The sequence below is a fragment of the Lactuca sativa genome, chromosome 9 (assembly GCF_002870075.4).
Source record: "Lactuca sativa cultivar Salinas chromosome 9, Lsat_Salinas_v11, whole genome shotgun sequence".
NCBI lineage: Eukaryota > Viridiplantae > Streptophyta > Magnoliopsida > Asterales > Asteraceae > Lactuca > Lactuca sativa.
In genome coordinates, this window is record NC_056631.2 from 71044964 (window position 1) to 71061256 (window position 16293).

Genomic DNA, 16293 nt, shown 5'->3' on the forward strand with positions numbered 1-16293 from the left:
CCCAAGCCTGACCCACTCAGTTTTCTTTGTATAACAGGTATCGATACGAAGATATATTTCATGGAGAGATTAAAGGAGATGTAAAATCTTTAGTGTAAATAATGTAAGTTCTGTTTATGCTTATGTGTCTGTATCGGAACATGACATCCCGAGATTTTGTTATATAATAAAAATACATTTCTCTAAAGAAATGCTTTGATAAATCTTTATCATATTTTGGGAACAAATTCCGCAACTGTTTTCTTTAAAAGATTACTCTGATTTTAAAAACCAAGCGTAAACAAATCGGTCTTTTCTGGCCGAGAAATTGGGGATGTCACACCAAGCTACTTCCTCTCGTGATCATCACCATGCTGAAGGCTTCATCGGAATGGGTTAATACGAGTTGAACTAATTCCTAAGGGATATTTGAATCCTCTCCAGTTCCTTAGTAACTTTGTGGCTTTTCTTGATTCCTATATGGATCCTGTGCTTCCGGTAGTACGAGCCCATACTACTTTCCACACATATCCATACTAGATCCAATAATTGCTTCGTTGTTCCTAAGTTACTACACTCTGCTATTGATAGGCCTTTTCACACACCTAGTGTTACCACGGCATAATCACTCACGTTCCTATATTCCATCGGCTCTACCGTTCATTAAATTCATAAATATGTGCCCTGTCAAGCACATACTATTTTTCCTATACTCTCTTTCTAGGATTCCTTCTATTCTATACTACTACTTGCCGAGAAAGAATTTCTACCAATACTAACTAATTATCTGATGAATACGATAGCATGCTTCTAAAATCAAACAATCTGTGGACTGAAAGATACAACACTACAACGGTTGAACTCGGACAAGAGTTGCATAATAGCACCAAATTAGGCAATCTAAAACTATTTAATTCTATGAGCACGGAACGTAACGTATTTGTCAAATAACTAACTAATATGAGTATAGGTTCTAAGTAGCAAACAAAGAGCAAGTCCCTAGGCTATAAGGCATCTAAATTATCAGTCAATTTTATTTAGCAATTCCTGAAAAGATCCCTATTCTACATACTAACATGCATTACTAAGAATTCATACATCAATAGATATAACTAATATGAATATTTTGGGAACCACTTTCCTTTCTGAGCTTCAACTCACTACACGCATCACATTCTTTCCTTTTTGAATTATTCATTTTATAAAAAGATTTATTAATTACTCATATCATTAGTTTCAGTCTGGAATCACATGAGTGTTCATCTAGTTCGCTCAAACTAGGGCTCTTATACCAACTTGTAATGTCCCGATTTTAACCAAAAATTTTCATTTTTATTTATTTAAAATATTCATTAACATCAAAGTATTTATTACATTATGCGGAAACATGATTGCGAATGCATGTATGTACAGTCAAACCTTGCCCTTCTTATGAACCAATGAAGGTCCCGAAAAGCATTTACAAGGAAATGGGTAAGTTCTAGGTTTAGCAAGTTTCCCCCAATATACCATCTACCACAATACTTATACATGCATACAAATAATGGCTCCCATACTTTAATCATTCTGCCATAAAATCTACGTGGGTCTATAGGCTCCCGTACTTTATTCGTGCCACCATCAACCCTAACTACACATAAGCAGATCTATAAGCTCTCGTACTTTATTCGTTCTGCCATCAACCCTCACTAACTTTTAAGCATACTGAAAATCATGCACATAGATACTACCCATTTGGCTCTACATGCATATAGAAACTACACTATGGGCTCTACTCTATTGGATCCTATATCCTAACATACATGGATATATACGGGAATACATAATATAGTGAGATAAACTTAGCAAGACAATCACTTCAAATTTTAACAACTATACAGACGATCCCACTGACGAGCCTAATGTGTATTAACATATAATACTATAACTTATTAGATCTTAAGGAAATCCGTAAATGTAGGCTAGACCTAGTACTAATCACAATGAATACCGATAGTTCTATCAAGTAAGGATCAACCAGGCAGGATAGTTGGGAGGCAAGATCGTTTCAGCATATAGCTTTTCTGAAATTTTATAACCAAGCCAACGTAACCATTCTAGACACATTTCCTATAAGTAGATCAATTAGTATTTTGACTTGGAATTACTAATAACTCTTATTTATAGGTTCATAATAATGAATTATGACTATAAATATAAGTTACACTGAAAACAAAAGGGTGAACTTACAGAGGTTTTAAGGAAGACGACACGCATTTGCGTGTCGTAACCTTACGACACGCATTTAGGACACGCATTGCATATCATTAAATTCCCTGTCATAAATGAAGATGACACATATTTGCGTGTCATAATTTTAAATGTTTTATATATATATATATATATATATATATATATATATATATATATATATATATATATATATTTGATTGAATTACTAATTTTCAAATTAAACAACAAATTGAAATTATCATAATACAAAATAAAACACCATACATAAGAATGATACTAATTTCAAAAAAATATCACATGTCAAACAAGTTACCTAACATTACATGTCAACACTAATAACACTTAAAAACATCATTTTTCATGCATTTGGAGCACCCAATATTACTATATCAGCAACCAACTTTAGGTCCAATTCCAACCACCTGTAAAAGAACATTAGAAGATCAACATTTTCTTGATTTGATTATTCAACATTATAAGATCCACTTATAATAAAAAAAATCCCATGTTGGATTTTTTCTTACTATTAAGTTTCAAGAATGATTCTTTGTTTCCAGAATAATGAGGTTCAAGAAATCTAATTATTCATTTCATTTCGGTAGGACTAGGAGAACAAGATCTGTCACCAAATACCTTATATAATATTACCTAAAACAGAAATAATCATATGATACTATCATTTTTATCTTCCCTATGTAATGTTACATTATCATTTTTATCTTTCAAGGGTATTATCATTTTTATCTTCCCTATGTAATGTTACATTATCACCCCCTGAATTATCTGTCTGGATGCTTTCAGCTGTTTGCATAACTGTAATAACACTCATCTCTGGTCGATTTTGCATCCGAAGATCCTTAACAAAAAAAACAGTTTAAAATTTAAACCCGTTTATTTGTTTATTATAATTTTTATAAATAGAAACAGAAATAGAAATGAACCTCTAGTTCCTTTTGAAGATTTTCCATTTCATTATCTTCACCCTCCATTATTTCCCAACTTGCTGCATCATCACTCACTTCACTTCCACCACCAGCTGAGTCGTCATCATCATCACACCCTACTACATATATTGCTTGTGGGCCCACCTGATATCACCAAACATCATATCAATAAACAAAAAACTACTTCAAACAAGAAGGGCATTCATGTCTTTTTACAAGAAATATGATTCAACATACCATTAAAACCATTCTACCAGCCCAAGTAACTTCAATATCACCATTTCTAACCCCTGTAATATTTCCAAACCAAGAAAGATCCGAAAAATCTCTTATGACCTCAATCCCATCGGTCAACCCTGCCACGTCAGCAAATGGTAAGCTCACAGCCACATCCCCATAACATTAGCATCAAGTTGGTATTATTGGAACAACTGAAAAAAAAAGAGAAGTTTCTAGATAACATTGTCAAGGCATACAACATATTTGATTTCAAGAATCATGTAACTAACAACAGACCTAATAAATGTGAAGAATGAAAAGGAGCCACTACAGGTAATGATTGCAACTCCAGTTGTAAATAGTTGATTGAGGTAAAAGCTTCTCTCTGAAGCTCCTAGAACTCCAGGTGAGCCTAAAAGAGGATCTGCAAGCCCTGAATCCATTAAGTGTGGTCTGAACTCCAGTGAATAGACTCTTCTCATTTCAATTTCTGTCAAGTAACTTGGTCTAGGTGGACTAACAGGTGGTGTTCTAAAGGTCAAAGGCAGATGACCTAAAAAAAAGATAAACTTTTTACTAAAAAAGAAAAGGAGAATGAAAAAAGATAAGGAATTAAGAGACTACTGACCTCATGATATACAACATATACAAATTTTAGACCTTACTTGGTTGCAGAAACAAGCTTCTTCCCCTCAATCTCCTTCAACTGACCATCCTGCTTCTGTTTCTCATCTTCATTCTCATCAAGTTTTAAATCTCAATTGCCACCGTTCCACTCGCAGCTGCTGTAAAATGTATCCCATCTCTGTCATCATGAACACAATTATCAGACAATATATCAAGTGTTTGTATTTAATAAGCTATGTAACATGACCTAATAAGCTATGCAACACAAATTTGTTAAAAGTTTGGACTTAATGGGACAATCTCATTTTCTTGCTTTTTTCTATGAAGTTGTTCTTTTGTATTAAATAATAACAAAATACCCATATATTAGGTCATGTTCTTGTGAAGTCCTTAAGATAACAAAAGAAGTAGCAACATACTTGTCTAAACATACACTAATAAATGAAATGATAGACTACAATTTAGGAACAAATAAAGCATATATACTTACAGAAAGCTGGTTGTCAACCAGTCAAGTCTTTGTTGAATTAAACCAAGAGCATAAAGTGCATCCCCTTCTGAATAGGGACTACGACCACCACCACCACCACCTGCCCCACTTTGTGGAAGGTAATGTGCCATTAGTGATCTTCCTTGCTGTAAATAGCCTCCATAGATAACACCTAGTCCAGCTGTCGAGCTGAACTTAGCCCAATTTGTCGCCCTGCTTAGCCAATCCTAAAATCGTATCCAAACATAAAACATTTACAAATTGCTCATAAATCTTGCGACAAATATAAGCAACAAATGTTCTTTTTAGAGATCAAATCATAAATATTAAAATTTAGTGTAATGAAAGTATGAAACATGGTAAAAGCTATGTAAATTTAATACCTTTAGAAATAAGCCATCAGTTTTCTGCATGATGTTAGCTTTATGTATAGCAGAAACTCTTTTTCTACCATGAGCTTTAGCATAATGAAAAGCATATTCAGCCACTCTTAAACTTGCATGAGGTTTTATGATTTTAAGATTTTCAACAACTCCCCTGACAACCTATAGAAAGATCAAAATTTGCATAACATTGATTTGAATGTACCATGTATGATATGAATGTTGAATCTAAGATGATATAAACTTACTTGATGTTCAAGACCACCGTATTCTCCTTCTATGCATTAGAAAAAATGTTTACACAAGTGAATAATTTGAAAAAAATAAAACCGGTAAATGATAAGCAAAAAGAGTTGCATACGTGGCATGGTTATGTTTCTAGACGTTTCTGATCAATTTTGAATCGAGTGCCTCCAACAAGAGTTTGAACACCGATTCCTTCATGATATTTAAGTAATACATTGGCTTCTACAGGTATCTGGCTTGATAGTTCTCTTGTGGGACAAAAAATAAGAACACATATTGGTGGGACCCGTTTTCTCTTATTGCTAGTTGAAGCCTTTAAAACTATTTCAATTGCGGGGAGCTGCTTGTGTTTAACAATATTGCATAGCCAAATATAAAAAGCACAAGAAAGTAACAAGCTGAATGTAATAGAGAATTCGGATTTTAGCATACCAAAAAAGCAGCACTTTTCCCTGTTCCAGTTTTAGCTTTGACCAAAGCATCTTTCCCTATTAGGAAGAAATTAGATTGAGACATAACAAGTTAATGAGTAAAACATTACACAAATAGAAATCATACCCTCGAGGCAAGCAGATATTGCAGCATCTTGGACTTTGGTCATTTTCACATAGCCTGCTAAAGTAAGAGCTTTTATTGTCAATGGAGATACATTGCACTCATCAAACCTGAAAAAAGAACAACCCTAAAGAGATTGTCAACATAAAGCCTAAGAACCTTATAACCATTATGATTTACCCAAAATTACAACATTATCAGCTTTAGCAGTTCCATTACATCAAGAAAACCAAAATGCAAACCTCTTTAGACTAAGGATGGAGTCGTCATCACCCACTCCATTGTCTTTTTCAACCATACGCCTCTTATTGAACTCATTACTAATAGCCTGTACATGTAAAGACAAATCATGATCCTCTTCCAAGAATTTCAATGGTACCCTTTTGTCTTCTTTATATCATATTTTCCCAATGCAGCACTGCTCATCATCATCTTCTTCCCATTCCCTTTCCCTTCATCATCATCACCACTCCCCTCGGCATCTGATGAGCCAATCAAACTCAATCGTGATCCTCTTAAATCCACACCCTTCCTCTTCGTCATTAAAAAAGCTTCAGGTTTTAGCAATATATTGAGTTTAAAGAAGGTGGAATTGAACCTGTTTGACAGAGGTTGCGATCTTGGGACCAATACCGTCGTCAGGGAAGAGAGTGGTGCGAAGGAGATCGGAGGAGCTAGAAGAATAGCTCCGATCGGTCGACGAGAAAAGCCCGTTGGTAGGGTTCCTGAAGGTGGTTGTGAATACCTTGCATCCGTTGTGTAGATTCGGAGGAAACTTCTCGCAATCTGCAAAGCCATGGTTAACGACTTGTTGAAAGGAAATGCCAAGTGATTGTGTTGTCGTTTTCAAAGAAATCAAAAAAAGTTAAAAAAACGCCAGTTGCAGAGAAGCGGAAGCTTTGAAGAAAATAAAACCCTAGCACGTGCTAGAGAGAAAGGGGTGGAGACGACTTAGGGTTTACAGGGAGATGGGAGGTAGAAAATGAAGGGAGATCTAGAGGAGAATCGATTACGAAGATGAAAGATAGATAAAATGTAGAAAGAACGAGGCGGGATTTCAAAATTTAAGGGATTTCGTTTCCCCCCTTGTTTATTAAACTGTCTATTAAACGCGTGTTTCATTAAAATTATAAAGCGACATGTACAGATGATGTGCGTTTAAGATAAAGCGGTCTCCGTGTTTTTAATTTTTTTTCTTGAGACACTAAATTAAGGGCACGCAATAATGCGTGATGTAAAACCTTAAAATTTTTGAGGAGATGACGCTATTTTAAGAACACTCTCTTTTGCGTGACATAAATCAGTGTGTGTCGTAAATAGCACGTCGTAAAAGGCTATTTTTCTAGTAGTGGGAAGAATCAAGCTCAAAATCTACAAGGGTTGAGAGAGAGAGAGAGAGAGAGAGAGAGAGAGAGAGAAAGAGAAGTAAAATAGGTGAGGAAAATGAACAAGAACGTAGGATATATATATATATATATATATATATATATATATATATATATATATATATATATATAGACTCGGCGAAGATGCGCGCCATGCAAGGCATGTGTGCGCCGCGCACATCAGCCTTGCTGGCCCCTCCCTTCTTTTGCTACGTCTCATTGCCATATAAGCCCACCCCACTTCTTTATATAACGTGATACATGTCACAAAAGCATGGTGGCACGTGTCAGATTTTCGTGGTGCCACATCACCTTGCCTCTTTGAGAATTGGGCAGCCAACCATGCCACGTGTTGCCTCCGAGGAGCGCCACGTCATCAGCACGCGTCGTGCACCACGCATGTGCGAATTTTCAGATTTTCAAAATAGCATAACATCTTCATATGAGCTTTGTTTTCGAAGTTCTTTATATTTCCAGAAATCTCTCGACGAGACCAACAACTTTCCTTTAGATCCTAACATCTAATTCTCACTCTATCAAAACTTTATATTTTTGATAGGCTTAAATTGTTAGTGACCGCTGCAGAAAGCATAACTCTTACATACATACTCCATTCTTGATGTTCTTTATATCGATGAAATCCTATTGACGAGATCTTCAACTCTCGTTTAGATTAATTTTCCTAATAATCTACCATTCTAAAATTCAATTTCTATGCACACATTGTTGTTCTGAATCTTAGATAAATCATAACTTCTTATAATGAAATCAGATTTGGACGTTCTTTATATGTACAGATTTTGTAACATCTGTGTTTCTGTTTCATAGTTTTTGTAAATCGAATAAATTAATAAAATGGAAATATATATAAATAAGGTTTTATATTAATAAGAGATATGATAATAATATTATTAATAAATAATAATAATTAGGATTAATTATAAATCCAAAAATGCAGTATTTGGAGATTTAGGGATCGAAAGTGTTAATTTCAAGACCTTATATGTCAAGACTTTGAGGGGAGGAACCATTTATGCCAATATGGGAAACTGCAAGGGCAAAAAATGTAATTCTGATTTCAGCCCATATTTTGGATGTGTTATGCACTTTAATCAGCCCTCTCTTCGGGCTTATCCCTTATTTAATTATTAAATCCAAGTTTTAAAGCCCAAACCTATGTATTTTGTGGGATGTGTGTGCGTTTTGTGTAGCTACGACCGAGAAAAAGAAAAGAAGAATGGAGCAGGAGGGAATGCAAGATTGTGAAAAGGGAGACTAGCAGGAGTATTTTTCTGCAGATTTTTGAGGTAGTGCAAGGGTATCGATTGGTAGTGTTTATTTAAAAAGGTAATCACTCAATCCTATTTCTTTCCTCCTTTCTTTTGGTTCGAAATCAATCATCACCGTCGTTGGCCGCAATGACTGTCGGCCATAGCTGCCACTGCCAACTACCACTGGCCGCCGTGCTAGGGTGGCAGTGGGTGGTGTCCATGATTGACCCTTTTGAAATCTTGAATCACTCATTAGATCTTAAACCCTAATCTTGATAATTGGTCCATTCTAGCATTACACTTTGTTCTTGTTCCCCTATAGGCTATATATTTTGAAGTATTACTTACCCAACAATTAAGATTCCTAGTCTCAAACCTTGAAGCCACTGTTAAGACTTCATACTGCAAAAATTAAGTTTGACCTAATGGTTTAAGATGTCAAATTAACCCAAAACACAAAGTTGTGAATTGTTGGAATTGTTCTAATCTGTCCAAAAATTTGAAAGATCATATCTCGGTCATGGAAAACCCTTTTTGGTCAAAAAAAAGTTCCCAGAGTTTCATATTTGATTCTTCTACATTTAATTAGTTTTGACCAAAAGCCACAAACGCCTCTAAATAGGGTAAAAATGGCCATTTACCCAGACTGGTCCGGAATGAGCTGTTATGCGAGACAGTTTTGTAAAATTCGCTATAAATAGTATGGAGGTGTGAGAGTACTGCTTTTAAATATTAGGACCTGATATATCTTCATGTGATACAGTTTTGAAAAATATGGAGTTTAAGGTTGGCAAAACAGGTCCCAAACAGACCTTAATTTTAATGTAGAAAGCTGAAATTTAAACCCTTAGTCTATTTGCATAATTAAGGAAAATAACTAACTAAACTTAAATTAAATCATTATTAATAGGAATTTTGAAGGGAAAGCAGGCGTGAGTGAGTCTCAGGGTTCTTTGGAGGTTGCTTTGCTTTTAGGAGGTGAGTTCCTCACTACACTGTGTTGTGTTATATCTTCTTTACAATTGCTCGTGTGTGCTAGTTATGTATTGTATATGCAGGTAGTACTAGGCTGGGTAGAGTCTAGTGGTTTGCCTCACGTATTGAGGACTATGCATGATAGGACTCGGTTCATCCGAGTGGGGATCAGGCGTAGCCAATGTGTCCTAAAGGCTTGATGAACTAAGCAAGGGGATCGGGCATGGCCAATGTGTCCCAATGGGTTCGGGTATGGGAGATCGGGCTTAACTAATGTGTCCTAAGGGTTCGTTGTACTGAGCAAAGGGGATCGGGCCTAGCCAAAGTGTCTCAGGAGGAGCATGTATGTTACTGATTCGTTCTTTGATATGCATGTGTGGTTATGTCTTTGATATCGCTTGTATCTATGTATAGGGGTAAAGATTATATGACATGCTATTGTGTATGTGTGGAGTTCACTCAGCTTTGTGCTTACCCATTTTCCCTTAAAAATACTATTTCAGGTACACAGGATGGTCGAGCATGATTGTATACACTAGCTCGAGGCGGGTTTTTTTGGAATTGATATTGAATTGGTTATGTTTTCATAAATTTTGGAATTATAACTAATAATGTTTTTAAACTGAATTGATCTTGGGGGTTGGTATTTCATTTTTTTAATAGAATACATTAAATGGATGATTTATGTTATTTTAAAAAGTTTAAATTTATTGGAAATTTTGGGATGTTACACATTCGCTTTTCCGATTACTATGACTTCCGTTTAGATTATTTATCCTAAACAATCTTCTATCTAAAATGTCTATTTTAGATTATACTATAGAGCGAAAAGCGGGGTGTTACAGAATGTAAAAATATGAAGACTTGAATGATATTTAGTTGAATTTATGGAGTATTTGGCCATAAGAGATTTTAGGAAATCTAGGGATAACTACATGATAACTGGCATATAAGAGGTGAATGACATTGATATATATATATATATATATATATATATATATATATATATATATATATATATATATATATATATGATTTAACACTTTAGAGATGGAGTTGGAACATAAACACAAATGATATCTTGATCTATAAGTGGTTCTAGTGATTGTTTGGCCATAAGTGCAATTTGGGATACTATGGAACGCATTTGGTAATTCCATAGTGACACTAAGTGCCTAGAATCCTTAGAATGTGTGTTAGCATCATGTTATGCACTTGGAACATTCATTTGGACATTGAATGACTTTGAAATGATTCAGTTGATGTAAACTCCATTAGATATAGTATTGATGGAATCTCATGAATGTAATCCCCAATTCCATTCCATGGATTTCAATGTTTGAAGCTATATGAATTTATACTTGGTTAATGAGTTCAAATAAAAATTTGGTTATTATTTGATCATTTGAGGTCATTATGAAATTTGAATAAGTTATGATGCTCATATAAGCAATCTCAAAACTCATATGACATCTAGAATGTCTTGATGATTAAGTCATAATGAAGATATGTTTTAATTGAGTATTTGAGAAGTTGTAACTGTTATTTAGTCCTTAATAACCACTTGGTAAATTTTAGTGGCCATTGGAGGTCTAATGAACAAGTTACAAAGCTTTTAGTTAAATTGTACACAAAATGGTGACGTGCACACGTGACAAGGGGGCATGTCAGATAAGGCTTAATTGAGACGGGGGTGTGTCAACCATGACATGGGGACGTGTCCTTTTGAGATAGTTCGTGTCAAATGTCCTGTTAAGTGTACTATTTTCCATGGAAAACCTAGTAAATGGCCTCCGATTGCCCTCAAACTTTATATATAGGCTAATAAGAAGTAAATAAGATTTATGAGGAATATCTAAAAGTTTAAAATCAATGAGGGGATATTTTTCTCATTTTTGTTGAATTTCACCTACATGTTATATAGGTGGTGTTAGAGAGTGTTTTTGTAAGGAAAGAAACTAGGGACTGACTAATCTTCTTGTGATTGGCGTGAGTACGTGTTGGAATTTTCCCACTTTAGGGTAAATGGAAAAATGATTTTTATGATTATGAAATACTAGTGCTTTGATATATGAAACGTTTTGGAATGAAAGTGTTAAATGCTTTTGGAAAGAATGTTTACAAAGAATGTCTTGAAGGAAAGAATGTTTTTAAAAGCAAAGAACGTTTTGGAAGAACAAATGTTTTGATAACGTGTTTGAAATATACATGCTTTACTTTTGAAATGAGTATTTTGATATTAACACATGAAATGTGTAAATCATGGAAACTAATTACAAGAAATGGAAAGTAATGAAAAAAAATATATGAAAGAATTTGAAAGTAATGAAAACAATATATTGCTCGAGCCATGATACCCCTGTAATGGGATATAGAGGAATCTATCGGGGTGATGCCTCCCCTTCGCGAGATAGATATCCTAAAGGAAATGATGCATTAGTGGAATGATTTTGTTCTTTCTACCTTGGTATAGACTGGGGGATATTGTTAGTCCCTAAGTATAAAAAAATGTCAACTATTCAACAACGGAATTAGCCCTTAATGAAATAAGGAATGGAATGTGAAAAGAAATGTATATAGATTTATGTTATGACTAATGAAATGTTTTTATATAGAATGGAATGTGGAATTGTCTATTTGAAATATGTTTTGCAAAGATGGAATGTTTTTGATGCAAATGTGATAAATGTTTTGGATCACAAACCTATGTAGCTCACGAGATTACGTATATATTTTTAATGTCATGTATCTTGGGTTGTACTTAAGGATAAAAGGTGATAGGTGGAAGTTAGAAGTTAAAAGATAGAGAATGGAGTGGAGCTTGTCAAGTCCCTTTATAATGATATTGATGTAATTCATATTTGTTTTCTTTTGTTGTATTGATGCTTAATGGTAACATCCAATGTTTTAATTTTTAAATGTTTTTATGGGACCGATTATTTTTAAAATGTGGGTTAACACCCGTAATGACTTTATAACCACAACATTTTAAAATTGAAAAAAAATGGTGTGTTACAATTTTATTTAAATTTAAACCACCCCCCTATACACACACACACACACACACACACACACACACATATATATATATATATATATATATATATATATATATATATATATATATATATATATATATATATATATATATATATATATATATATATATATGAGTTGGATCTATTAGGTTCAGTAACTTTTTTAGGATCATTAAGATCACTTTTTCAACCTTCATTTTAAAGCTTATTTTATATCGAAAAAAGTAAATAAAAATATGTAAATTCATCATTTTTTTAAACTTTTTTCTATATTGATAGTCGAAAAAAAAATCCGAACAATGTGCATCACGTGCACGTTATTTGGAGAAATATTTTTTTAGAACTTGTTTTTTATCGAAAAAAATAACTAAAAAAATATAAATTTATCATTTTAAACCTTTATCCATACTTATATTCGATTTTTCTTTGCATATAACGTAAAATGTGCACTATATGCACATAATTAAAAAATGTTTGTTGTGATTTTTTTTTTTCAAAAAATCACCTTCTGTACTAATGTCCTCACTTGCTAAAATGTTTTTCATCTGTATATTAATATATTAATGTGCGTATATGCAAATGTGCATATATGCATATTTTCATTTTGTGTATATGCGCATATGGTGCACATTTTACGTAAATTTTTTTTCAAATATCCATATGGAAAGAGGTCAATAAATGACGAATTTACATATCTTTAGTTATTTTTTTTTCAATATAAGATAAGCTCTAAAACAAAGGTTGAAAAATAAGACACATTTGAGTTTTTGCATATATTAATATATGTTTTTTTAACTATTCTAGATATATTTTTTTTTGAAAGTGTCTTGATTGTCTACGATGTTTATATTGTAGGTGATTCTTTATTTTTTTTTTTTATTTTTTTTTTTACAAAAAAAATGAGTTTTTTTTTTTTTTTTTTTTTTTTTTTTTTTTTTTTTTTTTTATACAAAAAAGGTGCATATGGTGCACATTTTTCATAGATTTTTTTTTTGATTATCAATATGGAAAGAGGTTGAAAAATGATGAATTTACATGTTTTTAGATATTTTTTTCGATAGAAGATAAGTTCTAAAATGAGAGTTTAAAAAATGATTATATTGATCCTATCTGAACTTATATATATATATATATATATATATATATATATATATATATATATATATGTATATATATATATATATATATTATTTTTGATTAAATTGACTTCATTTTGATTAAAACACATAATTTTCTTTCATTGTTAGCTTCTTCAGATTGCTTTTGAGCTCATATTATTTTTGATTTCATGATTTATCCCAAATATTTTGAATGTGTTGTTTTTATTAGAACTTTAGTAGCTTCATAAGTTCATCCGACACCAACGTTATGTATATTTGCATGGTTCTTTTTATGGGTTATAAAGAGATGTTTATTGGGGTTTTTAGTGAATACTTTCAATCTTTCACTATAGTTTTCTGTATTAAATTTCAATATGAAGACCTACATGTAGTTGATAAAATATTCATATACACGGTTTATGTTGCAAAATTATAATTTTAAAACTCCATAAATTCTATGTAAAAAGTCTATCATAAGCTCTAACACAGGATTCAATAATGATGATAGAAAGATTTGATTGTATTTTGTTAAAAATATGTAGCTTTTGATGGTTTTATACATAATAGGTACATAACAATCACATATTTCTCAAGCATATATATATATATATATATATATATATATATATATATATTCTAACTATGTATTGTGTGGATGTAGGAATGATTGTGGGCCAATCATTTCAAATACCTAAATAAGGGTAAAATTGTAATCTAACCTATTAATTAATTTTAGAAATTACTAAAATATTAAATTATTTTCCCTTAAATCTTGTCTAATCTATTACCACCATTCCATCTCGTCTTCTTCAACCCAACCCTACCATCAACCGACTATGTCTGATACCCCCTTCTTATGACTCCATCTGCCAAGTGCCACTTTATCCCTTCATCAATGACACCCACCTCAAGCAATATCCTCCGCCAGAACACTCCATTGACAACTATAGTGACCTTGAAACCCACATAAACCTCAAGAAAATCTTGAACCAGGAGTCAAGCACGCGTTTATTGTTGGAATCAGTCTTCAAATAATTCAACAGGTAACAAGATCAAACTTTTATCCCCAATTTTCACCTTTTAATTAGGGTTCTCTGATTAAATCCAACTTTTTTTGTCAATTATTTTTAGTTCTCTGACATGAGATTTATTTACTACACATGTCATATCCTTGAATAAGGGTCTTGTACCACTCATCAATTGGACGTCAGCCGACCATCACCGTCCCCTCTCTTTACTGATTCTTCACTCTCTAATCTTTGTTCTCAATTTTTCACTATCTATGGAGTCGTTCGATGTATTACACTCATCCTTGGATTCAACCGGTCCCATTAAATGTGTAAGTATCTATTCAAATTAAATTATCAGAATTCTCATACTTTGCATCAGTTAATTCTAGATGTTGAGCTTTACAAAATCTATATCTAAAAAAGGCTAAACAATGAAAAAATAATCAACCTTGTTAGATTGTGATGAGGTATTATGCTCTTAATAGGTTCTAATAAGTTACATTGTGTTCTTTTTTACTTGTTCTTTATGATTTCTGACATGCCTTGAATCCTGATGTATAGGATAATATAATTAGATGCAAAAATATAATGTTATGCACCATGATTTCATTTAGTTGTTCAATCATGATTTGATTTGTACTCACAAGATGTCAAAGCGGTGTTCTTAGTGAAGACAAGTGTTTCATTCTTTAAGAATATTCCGCAACAAGTTTGTAACAATACTAGTTTATAACTCGTAGGAACCACAGTTACAAATTAATTAAATTTTTATTATAAAAATTCAAAGTTATTAATCAATTATTTTAAATATATTATTAATTAAGAGATTTTTTTAGTTATATAAAAGTATAATCATTGATTTAAAAAATATGTAAAATTATATCACTTTATAATTGTTATTAATTTTATTTTAATTTTTATTTTAATGTTATTAATTTAATATAGATAGAGTGAGAAATCTAAAATTTAAAATTTAAAATGAATAATCAATATGTTGACAAGTGACAAGTATTAATTATGAGACATAATAGGGTGATAAATGATAAAAGAAGAATAAAATATGCATTAATTAAGAGGTCTAATAAGATGACACATGTCAAAAGGAGAATAAAACTATTCTTTTATAAGAATAGAGAGATTAGAATAATCTGTATAGTGTTATATTCTAACATAATCATATAAGAATGATTTTATCAGGTTCTCTTGGAATTGTATTTTAGGTAGCAATTTAACATGGTTGATTGTATTGAGCCTTTCAGATGCATTCTTGTAATATATTCTTTATGTTTTTAATAAATATTTCAGTTGACCACTCTGTTAAAATATACATAAAATCAATCTCAAAAAGTATTTTGATCTTGAAAATTAATCAATTCTATTAGAGTTATTCTTTTAGATTGAGCTATATGTATTGTATGTTAGATTTATAAAATTCTGATAGAATTAAAGTTGATGATAAAATTCTTGTAGTATTATTCTATTTACATAGTTTTTTTTATGGGTTTAAGTTTTGAAGAGGTTGTCATTGATTTGGAATGGAGTTCAAGAACATACAAACACATATATGAGAAAGACTTAGAATCGAGTTCAAGAACAAGTGTATTCTACCAAGAATTACATTCTTATGATAATACATCATATTTTCGTAAGAATAGTTGGAATCAAGTCGAATATTTTGACCATTCAAGGAGATCAAGTGTATTTGTTTAAGTATTGTATATTTAAGAATGCTATTTTTTAAGAATTTTATTCATTTTTTATGACAATCTGTTAGAATATATATAATTATATTAAAATATATAAGGCTATTATTGTATATATATATATATATATATATAT